Genomic DNA, 18,836 nt, shown 5'->3' on the forward strand with positions numbered 1-18,836 from the left:
GCAGTCCCCCCCAGTCCTGTGTGCAGCCCCCCCAGTCCTGTGTGCAGCCCCCCCCAGTCCTGTGTGCTGCCCCCCCAGTCCTGTGTGCTGCCCCCCCAGTCCTGTGTGCTGCCCCCCCCCAGTCCTGTGTGCTGCCCCCCCAGTCCTGTGTGCTGCACCCCCAGTCATGTGTGCTGCCCCCCCAGTCCTGTGTGCAGCCCCCCCAGTCCTGTGTGCAGCCCCCCCAGTCCTGTGTGCAGCCCCCCCCAGTCGTGTGTGCAGCCCCCCCCAGTGATGTCTGTGCCTCCCCCCCAGTGATGTCTGTGCCTCCCCCCAGTGATGTCTGTGCCTCCCCCCCAGTGATGTCTGTGCCTCTCCCCCAGTGATGTCTGTGCCTCCCCCCCAGTGATGTCTGTGCCTCCCCCCCAGTGATGTCTGTGCCTCCCCCCCAGTGATGTCTATGCCTCCCCACAGTGATGTCTGTGCCCCCAGCACCTCCAGTGGTGTCTGTGCCTCCAGCCCCTCCAGTGGTGTCTGTGCCCCCAGCCCCGCGTGTGGTGTCTGTGCCCCCAGCCCCGCGTGTGGTGTCTGTGCCCCCAGCCCCGCGTGTGGTGTCTGTGCCGACCCTCTGCTGCTATGTGCCCTGCCCAATGCTTTGTGCCTCCCCACACCAGTTCTGTAAACCCTCTCCCCCAGAGTTGCATGAAACTCTCAGCGCAGTGTGGCCCCCAATGTCCTGTGTGCACCCCTCCCCCAGTCCTGTGTGCAGCCCCCCAATGTCCTGTGTGCAGCCCATCACCCAGTAGTCCTGTTTGCACCCCCCCAATCCTGTGTGCACCCCTCCCCCAGTCCTGTGTGCAGCCCCCCAATGTCCTGTGTGCACCCCCACACAATCCTATGTGCAGCCCATCACCCAGTCCTGTGTGCACCCCCCAGTCCTGTGTGCACCCCCCAGTCCTGCGTGCACCCCCTCAGTCCTGTGTGCACCCCCCAGTCCTGTGTGCACCCCCCCAGTCCTGTGTGCACCCCCCCAGTCCTGTGTGCACCCCCCCAGTCCTGTGTGCACCCCCCCCAGTCCTGTGTGCACCCCCCCAGTCCTGTGTGCACCCCCCCAGTCCTGTGTGCAGCCCCCCCAGTCCTGTGTGCACCCCTCCCCCAGTCCTGTGTGCAGCCCCCCAATGTCCTGTGTGCAGCCCATCACCCAGTAGTCCTGTTTGCACCCCCCCAATCCTGTGTGCACCCCTCCCCCAGTCCTGTGTGCACCCCCACACAATCCTATGTGCAGCCCATCACCCAGTCCTGTGTGCACCCCCAGTCCTGTGTGCACCCCCCAGTCCTGTGTGCACCCCCTCAGTCCTGTGTGCACCCCCCAGTCCTGTGTGTACCCCCCCAGTCCTGTGTGCAGCCCCCCCAGTCCTGTGTGCAGCCCCCCCAGTCCTGTGTGCACCCCTCCCCCAGTCCTGTGTGCAGCCCCCCAATGTCCTGTGTGCAGCCCATCACCCAGTAGTCCTGTTTTCACCCCCCCAATCCTGTGTGCACCCCTCCCCCAGTCCTGTGTGCACCCCCACACAATCCTATGTGCAGCCCATCACCCAGTCCTGTGTGCACCCCCAGTCCTGTGTGCACCCCCCCAGTCCTGTGTGCACCCCCTCAGTCCTGTGTGAACCCCCCAGTCCTGTGTGCACCCCCCCAGTCCTGTGTGCACCCCCCCAGTCCTGTGTGCACCCCCCCAGTCCTGTGTGCACCCCCCCCAGTCCTGTGTGCAGCCCCCCCAGTCCTGTGTGCAGTCCCCCCCAGTCCTGTGTGCAGCCCCCCCAGTCCTGTGTGCAGCCCCCCCCAGTCCTGTGTGCTGCCCCCCCAGTCCTGTGTGCTGCCCCCCAGTCCTGTGTGCTGCCCCCCCCAGTCCTGTGTGCTGCCCCCCCCAGTCCTGTGTGCTGCCCCCCCAGTCCTGTGTGCTGCCCCCCCAGTCCTGTGTGCAGCCCCCCCAGTCCTGTGTGCAGCCCCCCCAGTCCTGTGTGCAGCCCCCCCAGTCGTGTGTGCAGCCCCCCCCAGTGATGTCTGTGCCTCCCCCCCAGTGATGTCTGTGCCTCCCCCCAGTGATGTCTGTGCCTCCCCCCCAGTGATGTCTGTGCCTCTCCCCCAGTGATGTCTGTGCCTCCCCCCCAGTGATGTCTGTGCCTCCCCCCCAGTGATGTCTGTGCCTCCCCCCCAGTGATGTCTGTGCCTCCCCCCCAGTGATGTCTGTGCCTCCCCACAGTGATGTCTGTGCCCCCAGCCCCTCCAGTGGTGTCTGTGCCTCCAGCCCCTCCAGTGGTGTCTGTGCCCCCAGCCCCGCGTGTGGTGTCTGTGCCCCCAGCCCCGCGTGTGGTGTCTGTGCCCCCAGCCCCGCGTGTGGTGTCTGTGCCCCCAGCCCCGCGTGTGGTGTCTGTGCCCCCAGCCCCATGCCCCCAGTTAATTAATTGCTTCACCCAATATAGCAGGGTCATTTAAACATTGATAATTTTGTGCGGCCCCCGAAGGTTGGTAGAAATTTCCAAATGGCCCCCGACAGAAAAAAGGTTCCCCACCCCTGGTCTAGACCATCCAAGGGTTATTCTCCCTTATCTGTGTTTATGGAAAAAGGTGCTAAAAATCATATAACATTGTATGTTCAATATTAACAACAATCTGATCCTAACTAACTCTTGTTTGTAGATCTTCTGCAAAACATAAAACAACTTAACAATCAACATCTCTTCAGCTGGAGCTTTCCATCCGTCTTCAACCAGCTAAGGCTAAGGGTAACTTCACACTTAGCGATGCAGCAGCGATCCGACCAGCGATCTGACCTGGTCAGGATCGCTGCTGCATCGCTACATGGTCGCTGGTGAGCTGTCAAACAGGCAGATCTCACCAGCGACCAGTGAACAGCCCCCAGCCAGCAGCGACGTGCAAGCGACGCTGCGCTTGCACGGAGCCGCCGTCTGGAAGCTGCGGAGACTGGTAACTAAGGTAAACATCGGGTATGGTTACCCGATGTTTACATTAGTTACCAGTGTGAGCAGGGAGCAGGGAGCCGCGCACACTGAGCGCTGGCTCCTTGCTCTCCTAGCTACAGTACACATCGGGTTAATTAACCCGATGTGTAATGCAGCTACATGTGCAGAGAGCAGGGAGCCGCGCACACTGCTTAGCGCTGGCTCCTTGCTCTCCTAGCTGCTGTACACATCGGGTTAATTAACCCGATGTGTACAGCAGCTACATGTGCAGAGAGCCGGAGCCGGCAGCACAGGCAGCGTGAGAGCTGCAGAGGCTGGTAACTAAGGTAAATATCGGGTAACCACCTTGGTTACCCGATGTTTATCTTGGATACAGCTTACCTCAGCTGTCAGACGCCGGCTCCTGCTCCCTGCTCGCTTCATTTGTCGCTCTCTTGCTGTCACACACAGCGATCTGTGTGTCACAGCAGGAGAGCGGCTTTGAAGAAAACGAACCAGGGCTGTGTGTAACGAGCAGCGATCTCGCAGCAGGGGCCAGATCGCTGCTCATTGTCACACACAGCGAGATCGCTAATGAGGTCACTGCTGCGTCACAAAAAGCGTGACTCAGCAGCGACCTCGGCAGCGAGCTCGCTGTGTGTGAAGCACCCCTAACTAGTCTCACCTACCGTTATCATTTTTTGTGATTACAAAGTCTTTTAATTGAAGTTCAGACAAAGAGTCTATTTACTTAGGTAAAATCTCGGGTAAAGTACACCACTGAGATACCACTCAGGTAGGCTTACCTGATCTGTAGGCAGTGATACCTGTTTCAACTCAACAGTCCTTGGTACTCTGGTTCACCTAGTGTATCATAGGTCAGCATCATTGGTCTTCTAACTTCTCGAGTTGAAGTCCTCCTGCAAGGTTGTTCCGCTGATATTGATTTTTCCTCTGAATTCAATTCCAGCACTTCCTCCGATGCTCTTTGATCTATATCTGTAGGTTCTGAATCTTCTGTTGGATTATCAATTTCTTTATGTTCCCATGATTCCTCTGATCCTAGATTCCTATCTGTGTCTCCAGCAAGTGGTGTTTGATCATCACATTGGAAATGGACCTCCGTTGAGTTTCTTGGTACAAATTCTGGAGCTTCCCGATTTAGTTTACTTTCAAGTACAAAAGTCTGATCTTCATCTGAACTTTCAAGGTCACTGTCCACCTCAGAATCTTCAACCTGTGGTATTTTCTCTGCTGTTTTTGGTCGGCGTTGATTCATTTTTGGAATGTCTTGTTGCGGTGGTAAGTAATCACAGGGTAGTAGCAAGTTCCGATGCACTATTCTGATTTTGTTGTCTCCCGTTTCCAGTCTGATCTCATAAACTGGGCTGGTGTCTGACATCCTCTTGCTGATCACATATACCTTGTCTTCCCAATACGAACGAAGCTTTCCTGGACCTCCTTTCTCACGTAGGTTTCTGACTAGCACCCGACTTCCAGGTATAAATTCCGCTCCATGACATTTCCGATCATAGTATTCTTTGATCTTGTTTTGCTCTTCTGTAACTATTTTCGTTGCTATGTTGTAAGCTTCTGCCATTCATTCTTTCTATTTCTGAACATAGTCAGGGTATGTCTTATAAGTCTCTGAAACTGGAGAATCGAACATTATATCAATGGGTAATCTTGGAGATCGACCAAACAGAAAGAATGGTGAATAACTTGTTGCTTCACTCTTGGTACAATTGTAGGCATGCACCATTTTCGACACAGAATTCTTCCAATCCTTTTTCTGGTCAGCTATTTACATTCTCAACATTGACAATAATGTACGGTTGAAGCGTTCCACTTGCCCATTACCCTCAGGATGATAGGGTGTAGTGTGAGATCTCTGGATCCTACAGAATTTTCCTAACTTAGCAAAGAGCTGGTTCTCAAATTCTCTTCCTTGATCATGATGTAGTCTGGTTGGGAACCCAAACTTCAGACCAAGTCATTGAAAATCTTCTCTGCCGCTGGCTTGCCAGACTTATTGGTGGTTGAATATGCCTGAGCAAATCAAGTAAAATGGTCCATCACTACTAAGATGTATTCATATCCACCTTTACACGTCTCCAGATGCAAAAAGTCAACTGAAACCAGCTCAAATGGGTAGGTCGTTTGGATGTTGCCCATAGGTGCTCGGGTTGGTGTATTAGGACGCTTATCTTTCAAACAACAACACTCTCTGGTCACAAACTTCTTGATATCTCTCTGCATGTACGGCCAGAAGAACCGTTCCCAAACCAAATTTGTAGTCCTTTCTACTCCTAGATGTCCCATGTCCTCATGTAGTTCTTTGAAGACCAGTCGATGGTATCTTGCTGGTAGTACTAGCTGTTGCTTCTGTCCTCTTTTTCTATACAGGATACCGTCTATACTGAGGTAGAGCTTCGCCCGTTCTCTACATAAAACAGCTACTGCTGGTGACTCCGTATCTCTCTCTCTCTTCCTTGGAAACCGGTTTTGTTCCACATAAGGTAGAATTCTGCTAATTATCTGATCTTCCCATTGCGCTTTCCAGATTGCTTCTTTTGATAACTGTTGGATGTACATAGGGTGATCTTGTTCTGGTGCTTTCACGGTAGTTGCTACAGTCAACGGACACCACAACGGTGTGCATTCCTCATGCTGAACTTGTACTGCTTGAGTGGTGCTCACAATAGCTTCTAGACTGACTTCTTCAGAGCATTCTTGCATGAACTGTTCAGGCTCTATTGGTATTCTTGATAATCCATCCGCATTGCATTTTCCTGGCCTATACTTGATACTAAAGTTGAAGTCAGCTAGTTCAGCCTCCCATCTTTGACCTGTAATATTCAATTTTGCTGAGGTAAGGACATAGGTCAAAGGGTTGTTATCAGTGTATACCTCAAACTCCTTACTGTAATAGAGATCATCTCTAAATCGTTCGCAGACAGCGCACTTCAATGCCAGGAATTCCAGTTTTCCAGAATGAAGATGGTGCTTTTTCTCGGCATCTGTCAACGTTCTGTAACCATAGCCAATGACTCTCAATCTACCATTTTGATGCTGATAAAGGGCAGCTCCAAGTCCCATTTGAGAGGCATCACAATGAAAAACAAGTGGTTGGTTGAAATCAGGATATGCCATTATAGGTGGTTTTACAAGGTAACCTACTAATTCTTCCAATATCTCTTGGTGATCTGAAGTCCAGCTAATTGGTTGCTGAGCAGAAACTGTATTTTTTCCTTTAGGTCGAGTCCAGCCGGTGTTCTTTTCTTTTCCCACTAATGGGGCTGACTTTGTTGTGCCTCCCAAGAGGTGGTATAACTGAGCAGCAATCCGGGAAAAGTTCTGTATGTAAGTCCTATAATAGGAGAGGAATCCCAAGATCTTCCTCAATTCTCCCACATTTGATGGATGTTTGTCTTTGAGGGCCATTACCGGAGCGATTTCTGCTGGGTCCATGGTGTATCCATCCCCGGACACAATTTTTCTCAGAAATCGAACTTGTCTTCTGAACAGTTCACATTTTTTGGGGGTTAGCTTGACTCCATGTTGCTGATAACGTTGGAGTACAGTCCTCACATGCGCCACATGCTCGGTGAAGGTCTTTGTAACGCCTGCCTGGATCCACAGACTCAGATGGGCTGTAAAGGGGAGGCTAGAGGGAAAGCCACTCACCAAGCAGGACCCCCAGAACCCTGAAACCCTTTAATCCCTATACAAGGATTTGGAATTACACAGGGCTCTGGAGATCACTACCTGTGGAAGGCTGCAGTCCGATGAGAGTAGTAATCAGGCAGGGTCAAACCAGGAATTGCGGAACAGGGACAGAATTGGCAGGCAATGACATAGTCAGAAAACGTAGCAGAGGTCAAATCCGGATCGGGCAGTGAGGTACAAAAACAGTAGGCAGGAGGGTAGTCAGAAAACACGCAGAATTCAACACACAGGAATCACCAAACAGAATAGGACGTAACAGGAGCCAGGAAAATCAGAACTATCTCTGGCAGTGGTCATGTGACAGGAGGGGGAATAAGAAGGGTGTGGTTTCTTCCCATTGGCTGTAGCTGAACGCTGGCAACTTCAGCTGGTAGACACATGCCACCCACAGTCAGCCAGCGGTACTGCAGATCCCAAGCTAACCCAGCCCAGTGGATGATCGGAGCCTGCGCCCACCGGTGCCGCTGGCATCCACTCCTCTCCCATCACCAGCACCATCCACGGCAGGAACTTGGCGTCGCCGGCGATCGGAGCAGAAGTCGCTGGAGCAGACTCCGGCGGTGACGTAACAGTCTTGCTGTGTACCACATTGTCATCTAGGTATGGCTGGCAGATATCATCTCTTAACCCCTCTAGACAGGCTTCCATGCTCCTCTGAAATTCTTCCGGGGCAGAGCTGAGCCCAAATGGTATACGGATCCATTCATACAATCCCCAAGGTGTGATAAAGGCTGTTAGTGATCTACTGGATTCTTCCACAAACCCTTGGTGGTACGCCTTGCCCTGGTCCAGTACTGAAAACCAGGTACTTCCTGACAAGCTATCTAGCATAAAGCCAGGGAAGGAGTCTTGCGAGGATAATTTGCATATTCCCAGTGCCTTCTGGGATAAGTGAAGAGTCACCGCGAGCTCAAGGAGAACCGGGTTTTGGCCGTTACAGCCGGAAGGAAGACTTCTGAAAGCCGCGCGCCTAGCGGCGCGCGAATTTTAGCCTGTCTTCTTCATTGTGAGCGTGAGTGAGCAAAGTGTGAGCAAAAGTAAGTGTGAATAGAATTGTTTGTATTTAGTTGTTTAATTACTTAACATTTGTTTAGTGCTATCCCCATTAGAAAATGTGCTCCACTATTGCTAATGCGATCCAGTGTACATCTTGTCTCATGTATGCAGTCCTTGAAAAGCCGTTCGAGGGTGCATACTGTTGTTCGAGATGTGCGCAAGTTGCACGTTTGGAAGCCCAGATACTGGATCTAAATGAGCAGCTGGCAACTCTGAGATGCATTAGCAATATGGAAAGGAGTGTGCTGCTCACTGAGCAGCAGCTTGCTGGGTCAGATGTGAGGGAGGATCGTAGTAGGGAGCGGCAGGACGGTGAGGTAGGTAGCTGGGTGACAGTTAGAAAGGGGGGTAAAGGGAAAAGTGCTAGGGAGGCTAGTCCTGAACTGACACACCCCAATAGGTTTGCAAACTTGGCAGATGAGGGGGATGTCATTACAGGGGTAGCATTGCTGCAGCAAGGCATGACCTCTGAACGCCAGAGGAGTGTCTGCTCCAGTAAGGGGGGGAATAGGAGTGCAGGGCAGGCAAGACAGGTACTGGTAGTGGGGGACTCAATTATTAGGGGGACAGATAGGGTAATCTGTCACAAAGACAGGGATCGCCGAACAGTGTGTTGTCTTCCTGGCGCTCGAGTTCGGCACATCGCTGATCGGGTTGACAGATTACTGGGAGGGGCTGGGGAGGACCCAGCGGTCATTGTACATATTGGCACAAATGACAAAGTTAGAGGTAGGTGGAAGGTCCTTAAAGATGATTTCAGGGAATTAGGTTGTAAGCTTAAAGCATGGACCTCAAAGGTGGTATTTTCGGAAATACTACCTGTGCCACGAGCCACACCAGAGAGGCAAAGAGAGATCAGGGAGGTTAACAGGTGGCTCAAGAATTGGTGTAGGAAAGAGGGTTTTGGGTTCCTGGAGAATTGGGCCGACTTTTCAGTTGGCTACAGATTCTATGCTAGGGATGGGCTGCATCTTAATGGGGAGGGTGCAGCTCTGCTGGGGCAGAAAATGGCTAGAAGGTTGGAGGAGTGTTTAAACTAGGAATGGGGGGCGAGGGTATTCACTTTATAGAAGGGGAATGTAGTGCAGATAGTGACCAGGGCACAAGTAATGAAATTGGGGGTGGTACGGGGGGAAGGGTTAGGACAGTCAATACAGTAAGCAGGAATATAGGTACAGAGTCATACGTAACGTGCATGTACACTAATGCCCGAAGTCTCACAAATAAGGTGGAGGAATTAGAATTAATATTGTTGGAAGAAAATTATGATATAGTGGGGATATCAGAGACATGGCTGGATGAGAGCTATGACTGGGCTGTTAATTTACAGGGTTATAGCCTATTCAGGAATGACCGTACAAATAAGCGAGGGGGAGGTGTGTGTCTATATGTAAAATCATCCTTAAAACCCATCCTGCGTGACAACATATGTGAGGGTACTGAGAATGTAGAGTCCCTATGGGTGGAGATAAGGGGGGGGAGAGTGAATAATAAAATACTGATAGGGGTGTGTTATAAGACGCCGAATATTATGGAAGAGGTAGAGAATCTCCTCATAAAGCAAATTGATAAAGCAGCGAGTCTCGGAGAGGTAATTATTATGGGGGACTTTAACTATCCTGATATAAATTGGGGAACAGAAACTTGCAGTTCCAGCAAAGGAAATAGATTTTTGATAACAATGAAAGATAATTACCTTTCACAAATGGTACAGGACCCCACAAGAGGGGGAGCACTACTAGACCTTGTACTAACCAATAGGCCAGACCGCATATCAAATATACAAGTTGGGGGTTACTTGGGGAATAGTGATCACAAAATAATAAGTTTTCATGTATTCTTTAGTAAGATGTCTAGTAGAGGGGCTACAAGGACACTAAACTTCAGGAAAGCAAATTTTAAACGGTTGAGAGATGATCTTAGTGCAATAAACTGGGATGATGTACTAAGTAATAAAAGTACACAAAGCAAATGGGAGACTTTTATGAGCATCCTGAATAGGGCTTGTGCAGAAAATATACCCTATGGGAACAAACATGCTAGAAATAGGAGGAAACCCCTATGGCTAAATAGAGCTGTAAGGGAAGCAATAAAAGAAAAACAGAAAGCCTTAAAAGAATTAAAGAGGGTAGGTAGTGATGAGGCATTATATAATTATAGAAAATTAAATAAAATATGTAAAAAGCAAATTAAGTTAGCTAAGTTTGAGACAGAGAGACTCATTGCGAGAGAAAGTAAAAATAATCCTAAAATATTCTTTAACTACATAAACAGTAAAAAACTGAAAAGCGATAGTGTTGGCCCCCTTAAAAATAGTCTTGGTGAAATGGTGGAAGGGGATGAGGGTAAAGCCAACCTGCTGAATGACTTTTTTTCTACGGTTTTTATACAAGAAAATGCCATGGCAGATGACATGACCAGTGATGCCATAAATTCACCCTTGAATATTACCTGCTTAACCCAGCAGGAAGTACGCCGCCGCCTCGAAATCACTAAGGTTGACAAATCTCCGGGCCCGGATGGCATACACCCCAGAGTACTACAGGAATTGAGTTCTGTGATAGATAGACCATTATTTTTAATCTTCTCAGATTCCTTAATAACAGGGTCGGTACCGCAGGACTGGCGCATAGCAAATGTGGTGCCAATATTCAAAAAGGGGACAAAAACTGAGCCGGGAAATTATAGGCCGGTAAGTTTAACCTCTACGGTTGGTAAAATCCTTGAGGGTTTCTTGAGAGATGCTATACTGGAGTATCTCAAGAAAAATAACCTTATAACAGAGTATCAACATGGGTTTATGAGGGATCGATCCTGTCAAACTAATTTGATCAGCTTCTATGAAGAGGTAAGTTCAAGCCTGGACCAGGGAAATGCAGTGGATGTTGTGTATATGGACTTTTCAAAAGCTTTTGATACGGTGCCACACAAAAGGTTGGTACATAAAATGAGAATAATGGGGATAGGGGAAAATATGTGTAACTGGGTTAAAAACTGGCTCAGTGATAGGAAACAAAGGGTGGTTATTAATGGTACGTACTTGGACTGGGTCTCAGTTCATAGTGGGGTACCACAGGGGTCAGTATTGGGCCCGCTTCTTTTCAACATATTTATAAATGACCTTGTTGGGGGCATGCGGAGTAGAATTTCAATATTTGCAGATGATACTAAACTCTGCAGGGTAATCAATACAGAGGAGGATAATTTTATATTACAGGGAGATTTATGTAAATTGGAGGATTGGGCTGAGAAGTGGCAATTGAAGTTTAATGTAGATAAATGTAAGGTCATGCACTTGGGTAGAGGAAATAACATTTATGATTATGTACTTAATTGTAGAACACTGGGTAAAACAGACACAGAAAAAGACTTGGGTGTATGGGTGGATGGTAAACTTCACTTTAGTGGACAGTGTCAGGCAGCTGCTGCCAGGGCTAATAAAATAATGGGATGTATTAAAAGAGGTATAAGTGTTCATGAAAAAAATATAGTTCTACCTCTGTACAAGTCACTAGTGCGACCGCACTTAGAATACTGTGTACAATTCTGGTCACCGATATATAAGAAGGACATAGCTGAACTGGAGAGGGTGCAAAGAAGAGCGACCAAGATTATTAGAGGAATGGGGGGGCTGCAATACGAAGACAGGTTATTAAACTTGGGGTTATTTAGTCTGGAAAAACGAAGGCTTAGGGGAGATCTAATCACAATGTATAAATATATGAGGGGACAGTACAGAGACCTTTCCAAAGATCTATTTACACCTAGGCCTGCGACTGGAACACGGGGGCATCCGCTACGTCTTGAGGAAAGAAGGTTTAATCATAATCACAGACGAGGATTCTTTACTGTACGAGCAGTGAGACTATGGAACTCTCTGCCGCATGATGTTGTAATGAGTGATTCACTACTAACATTTAAGCAGAGCCTGGATGCCTTTCTTGAAAAATTTAATATAACCAGTTATGTATATTAGATTTTATGACAGGGTATTGATCCAGGGAACTAGTCTGATTGCCGGATGTGGAGTCAGGAAGGAAATTTTTTCCCCATTGGAACTTGTTTGCCACATTGGGGTTTTTTGCCTTCCTCTGGATCAACATGTTAGGCTACGGGTTGAACTAGATGGACTTAGAGTCTCCCTTCAACCTTAAAAACTATGATACTATGATACTATGATATCTTGAATCTTTGGTATTGGGTGCCAGTCCGGGATTGACTTCCGATTTAGTTCCCGGTAATCACAACAGAGCCTCAGTGTGCCATCCTTCTTCCTTACGCAGACAATAGGAGAGGAGTAGGAAGACCTTGATTTTTGTATCCAACCTCTGTTAATTAGATCTTGCAGATATTCCTTTACTTCACGATGCAATGGTTTGGGTACGGACACGTAACTTCTGGTTACTGGGGTAGAGTCTTTCAAGTTGTAATGACGGAATACACCCGATATCAGAGTCATCCTTTGAGAATGCACGACACTCTTCTCTTAACATATGTTTCGCTACTGCTAGCTCTTCAGTACTTAGATGTTCCAGGGGTACTGGAGGGTCCCAAGCTGCTAAGGTAATTTGTGAAGTTCTCTCCCCTGGGCACACTTTGCTTCGTGGTTCAGAAACTAAATTCACTGTAGAAATCTGGACTGGTCTAACACTGGCCGGATACACCGTCTTAATGGTTTCAATGTAACCTAACACAGTCTTAGGGTACAATCTCACTTCGTGTTTTGTCGTATTTATTACTAGCACTGTCACTCTGACAAAACCACCAGTAGGAATCGTAAGCACAGTCTCTCCTAGGATGAGACCCTCGGGAAGTTCTGATGAGTCTCTCGGCACAAACAGTCTCTTCTAGATTTTTCTTCCCGGTTCGACCCTAACTCCACACCTCACTCTCACCATTTGATTTGCAGGGATGACGGTTGAACGCAGGCTTACCTTTACTTCTTTCATGTCCATTGTGTTTTGTGCTCTACTTATTCCACGAATCACATTTTCTGCCACGACTCTTGGCTACCGCCTCTAACACAGGTGTCCCTGATTTGTATTTCTTGATCACCTCACTGATAACATTGTAACCCAGGATAGGTTCTTCTACCACATTGGGATCACAAGAAAGGGTACCAATAACTCAATAGCATCGCTGTTCTTTGTAGCACTGAGTTGAAATGTCACTTCCACCCAGCCTATAAAAGGGATCTCGGTCTGATTGACGGCTTTGCCATGGAGTTCCACCAGTCCTAACAGTTCTTTTAGTGGACGAAGGCAGGTGTGTAGCATATGACACCTTCTCCATTCTTCATTTAGGAGGCTCGCTTGGGCACCTGTATCCCATAGCGCTTTCACCAGGAGTCCATCTAACTTGCACTGTATTAAGCACCTTTCACCAATTAAGTTGATGAGGCTATCCTTACTGACCGAACAATCCTCTTGCTCCCAGAAATGCATAGTCTGACTTCCACACTGGGCATTAAGAAGCTGATAGTCCTCTCCCTCTTGGAGCTGTCGAAGACTGTCACACATCTGGGGATAGCGCTGATGCAGCCGTTGTATCTCATAAGCAGTTCTGGATGTTGGTGATATTTATGCCTGGGGCTTCATCCATGTTGCAGTTACCAGTCGCCCCGCACTGGCTACCTTTCTGTCGTTTAACCCTAAGTGTCGTGGCGCTTGACATTCTCTGGCATAATGCCCTTCTTCACCACATCTTAGACAATGGCAGCAAACAGTATTTTCACTTGACGATCGGCAACTCTCACAAGCAGGACGTCTTCCCTGTTGAAACCCACTCCTGAGTCTGAATGTTCGAGGCTCAGGCCTGGTGCAAATCAACTTCTTCACCTCTGTCAGCTCAGCTCGGAGTTTTCCAATCACTTCTTTCCAGTCAGCGCCGGCTGTCTTTTCCATCACTTGTGATTTGGTGTTCTCTCTGTCGTGATACTGGGGAGTCTCCAGGATGATCTTCTGACTGAACACTAGGAGTCTCAAACTTCACCTGGTTCATTTTGGTTGTTTTGATAGCGGAAACTTTCTTTCATTTCTGTTCACTCTCTGACTCCAAACTGGCTGCCTCATTAATCTTTTCAATTAAGACCTCATCCAAAATATCTGGATCTTCTAGATATTGTTTCATCTGTAGCTTGATATCTTTGCTAATTAATCCTGTTCCTAAAGATCTCAGAAACGTCTTCTGGACTAGCCCGGCATCAAACCTTTCCTCCGCCTCTACATCACGGGATGCAAACAACAGTCTTTCCTTCAATTCTATTGCTCTGAACAAGAAACCTTGAGGAGATTCCTTGTGGTCCTGTGCCATGTTAATGAGTTGGTGGAACAGCTCTGAAGTGTTTTCTTCTTTATAGTGCCCCTTTAAGATCATCTTCAGTTGTGGTAATGTCAAGTGACTTTTCATTTCTAGTATATTTCTGAGATTTAGTCCTGGGCTGATAGCTTTCACCACTGCCTCGATGATCTCATCTGGCTGGTAGCCTTTCTGCACTCCTGCATCAATCTGGTGCAGCAAGTTAGTATAAGATAGTTTCTCCTTCTGTTCTCTTTCCCCAATCTGTCCAAGAATCTTAAAGTCTTTTCTTATGGTGATTTTCTGTGTTAGGGAGGTCTGCCTCCCTAGTTCAGAAGTTCTAGCAGATTGCTGCACAGCTTTTCTTAAAGCGAGAAATTGTTCTCTCAATTCCTGTAGTTCTGTCTGTGGAAGCAGTATCTTACTCTTGATGATTGTCAGCTCCTCTGCATCCTTCATCCTCAACCCAGTTATGAATTGTGTTAATTCCTGAAGGAATGTCCCCATGACATGCTCATCTTCTCTCTCTCCTAACTCATCCATATATTTGTTAATGGCTATTAAGAGATGTCTGCGGTTGCGTGCCTTGGTGATCTGTTCTTCTGCCATCTTTACATGTTGTGTTACTGTACTCAATTCCTCAAAAGATAACTGCAGGAGCAGCTCACTGACACTATTGATCTGTGTTTCCACATCCATAGCTGCTGATTCTGCTATTGTGCTTTTACAATGCTGGTCCCCTTTAAATGGTGTAGCAGAGCTGAGTTGTGGTGCTGTGTATTACAATATCTGTGCCTCTGCTCAATTACAGCCTTATTCCCTCTCAGTATTCCCCGTACGGGCCACCAATGTTGGAAGTACGACCCTCAGTATGTGAAGGCTTATACTTAACATGAGTTCTTCTGGAATCCCAGGGAAATCTTACACAGGGCGACCATTATTCTTCTGTACAGTAAAGGGAGGGCCGGATCTTCAGGCACAATTATCACATAATTCAAATGTGAAGGTAATTAGTGTGATTTTATTCAACTTCTTTCCAATACATGACATTACTTCTCTTCATACGATAACTCATCAACAAATCTATACAAAGCTTTTCTCCTCACAGATCAGTCCTCTTCAAATTGTGTCTAGAACTGTGCAGTCTGTACTCGCCTCATACAATGGAGGTGTGGTAGGAAGAAAAGAGTTTCTGCTGTCCCTCTACTCCTATCTTCAGATAATACAGAATCTTGTCTGTCCTGAGTCTCCTTATTTTATATATATATAGTCTCTATATTATTATTTATATCGACCGTTTCTCAAGAAACACTGATTTAACCCACTGATCTGTTCCCTCAAATCTCTCTCACAGATGTTTTTCACCTTGTTGTCATGGACACCACTCCCTTTTTTCCCAGCATTCCCTGGAGCTCCACAACTTCTTCTTGTCTCCTTTTCACATTATTAATCCCGCTAGTTTCTAGCTGATTCTATATCACAGTACAGCTTCTATGGGTCACACTATGCACAATCTTAATAGATTGTGGTGGGGACGCAGGACGCATGCAGTTACGCTGCAGTGCAATACGCAGCGTAACTGCATACAAATACGCAACGTGTGCACATAGCCTAAGCCTGCAGAGTTTCAGCTCCATTCACTTTTTAGTGCCGGCTGTCTTTGGTGCTAAAAACAGATGCTTTGTGAGGATGTCAGACCACTCCAATAGGACAGGGATACCTTAATGAGGTTTTCACACAAACAAACTTCGTTTTAACCTATATATCTTGGAATGATAATAATATGCTTCACAATTAGATGTATTAAAAATATTGTTCCTGTGTTGAGATAATCTTATATATGTGCCTAGGGTCGGACTGGGGTGTGAGGGGCCCACCAGGGAAATTGACTCTAGGGGCCCACACTATAGCTACCATAAACATTTTTATTACTTGATCATTTTCGGCTTCTCTCAGTATAGCATGCACCTTTTAGCAAACCATACAGTGCGCAGAACGGACCTATATTGTGCTCTGCATATATCACAGGATTTCTTGTGGTATTTTATTTATTGTTGTTAATAATGGAATCTGTTATTTATAATCAGTCGCAGTTTTCTTACACATGGACATTCCTTGTCCTAGGTAAACCACCAAGTCCATCAGCCAAGCAATATTCAAAGAGAAGCAAAATGTTATCCAGCATCTTCACATGGAAAAGATTACTAACGTTAATCCACCTCTGCCACCATCTATCCGCCATATAGGGAAATCCCCAATAAGGCAATGTACGCACTAGAAAATGGAATTTTCGTAAGAACCCACGGCAGAAATCCACACGCAAATTCCGCATGCGGTTTTACCGCGGGATGTTGCGGATTTGCTGTGGATTTGCAGTGGAATTGCGTAATTTCTGCAGTTTTTCCGTTGGTTGGTCCCTGCGGGTTTTTACCAATAATTAATGGTAAAACCGCAGGGACCTGCAGAAAAGAAGTGGCATGCCCATTAAGGCTCTGTTCACAATAGAAAAAGGATTTTTCTCAATAAATTTCTTGAGAGTCTGAAAGATTAGCTCACTTGCAGTCAAAAACCACACCAATAACGCACCGAAAAACGCATGCGTTTTTACCGTGGTTTTGTGCGGTTTTGGTGCTTTTTTCCACAGGTTGGTCCATGCGTTTTTTTACCGTTATCTATGGCAAACAATGCAGGTACCTGCAGAAAAGAAGTGACATGCACATTCTTTTTCTCAAGATATTCTGCAGAAAGAATGTTCTTGAGAAAAAAACGCAATGTGCACAGCTATTTTTTTTCCCATAGGTCTTGCTGGGGAATGTCTACAGAAAGGTTACAACCATTTTCTCAAGAAATTTCTGCAGCAAAACTGCAAAAAAACCGCAGGTAAAAACGCAGTGTGTGAACAAAGCCTAATTCCGCAGCGGAAATTCCATAGGTAAATCTGCAGGTATAAAAATAGTGTGCGCACAACATTTTTTTATACCCATAGGTTTTGCTGGGGAATGACTGTAGAAATGTTAGACACATTTTCTGCAGCAAATCCGTGGTAAAATCAGTGGTAAATCCGCAGTGTGTGCACATAGCCTAAGGGGTACTTTGCACGCTGCAACATCGCTACTGCGATATCGTCGGGGTCAAATCGAAAGTGACGCAATCCGGCGCCGGTAACGACGTCTCGACGTGTAAAGCCTAGATGCGCCGATAAACGATCACAAAATGTTGAAAATCGGTGATCTGTGTAGTGTCAGTCATTTTCATAATGTCGCACCAATAGGAGATACGATGTTGTTGCTCGTTCCTGCGGCAGCACACATTGCTGTGTGTGAAGCCGCAGGAGCGAGGAACATCTCCTTACCTTACTCCACCGGCTATGCAGAAGGAAGGAGGTGGGCGGGATGTTTATGTCCTGCTCATCTCCGCCCATCCGCTTCTATTGGCCACCTGCCATGTGATGTCACTGTGACGCCGTACGACCCGCCCCCTTAGGAAGGAGGCGGGTCGCCGGCCAGAGCGACGTCGCAGGGCAGGTAAGTGCGTGTGAAGCTGCCGTAGCGATAATATTTGCTACGGCAGCTATCACAAGATATCGCATGTGCGGCGGGGGCGGGTACTATCACGCTCGGCATCGCTATCCTAGGCTAGTGATGTTGCAGCGTGCAAAGTACCCCTAAGGGTCAGTATGTGGAGGTGTGAAGCATTACCACTCCAATACACTCTTCCATTTGGAGACTCTTGAATTCTCTTCTCTTTCCACCTTCACACATTTACATAATTTTCAGGTAATGATTGGCCACCAGTGTCTGTACTGGATGTGAACAAGCATTCTGTGGGGAATAGAGGCCCTTTAAAAGCCTCACTATGGTTTCCAAATTAGTTTTACATGTTGGATAAACTCTTTACTAGTCCTGTTTGTTCTGACAATACTGCTCTATAGGCAGATCATATTTTTTTCTCTTTTTTACATGTACAGTATTTATATTGAGGCCCCTCCTCTACTATCATCAGATATAGAAGCTGTGACGACACGGACTCTGTCAGTGCCTAGCAAGGGTTAAAGTTTCTTAACATTCAGCCTGACATGAAGATATTTTGTTTATAAACGGGGATAAGCCTTTCATTGTTTAGTTTCATTGAGTCTAGTGTTAAAGTTCTTGTTGACTCATGTAATTACCTTGGCCAGAGAGGATCAGATATCCAGACAAATCAATTGTGCGAACCTCCATTGTATTGCTGGATGCCATGTGGCTGGGCTGTCTCTCCCTTATCAGTCAAAGGGGAACGAAGAAAAAAAATATTATTCAGCTCACCCTTATATGTATCCGCTCAGTTCAGGTGGGATGCAGGATGTCCACCGGACAGGCAGGTCCGTAGAGGCAATAGCGGCAATAGCAAGGAGACAGGATGGGACTCAGCACCAATTCCAGGATAGCAAAAATATAAATCCAACGAAAAATATATAAAAATGTAGAAACTTTATTCAATGATTAAAAATCCAAGAAAAACATCATCGGTTCCATGAAAAAATCATGGCTTGACGCGTTTCGGACAGTTGGAATATAGATAAGTCCTTAATCATAAGCATGCTTATGAGTAAGGACTTATCTATATTCCAACTGTCCGAAACGCGTCAAGCCATGATTTTTTCATGGAACCGATGATGTTTTTCTTGGATTTTTAATTTAGTGTTGGAAGTTCCAATTTCCTTACCACCAGCATCTACCTCCAAAATAGACCACCACCAAGGAAGTAATCTTTGCTACAGGGACATGCCATTGTTTAAGGATTCCAGCACTGAGATAGATGAACACTTGCAAAACTTTG

The 18,836-nt window shown here is 47.1% G+C and overlaps 1 protein-coding gene across 5 annotated transcripts in view; it reads left to right on the top strand.

Annotated features, from left to right (window-relative positions):
* Positions 1 to 18,836, top strand: part of ISOC2 (isochorismatase domain containing 2) — a 447,375-nt gene that overhangs the window by 164,547 nt on the left and 263,992 nt on the right. The window lies entirely within an intron of this gene.

This window comes from Anomaloglossus baeobatrachus, chromosome 11, assembly GCF_048569485.1.
Source record: "Anomaloglossus baeobatrachus isolate aAnoBae1 chromosome 11, aAnoBae1.hap1, whole genome shotgun sequence".
NCBI classification, from domain to species: domain Eukaryota; kingdom Metazoa; phylum Chordata; class Amphibia; order Anura; family Aromobatidae; genus Anomaloglossus; species Anomaloglossus baeobatrachus.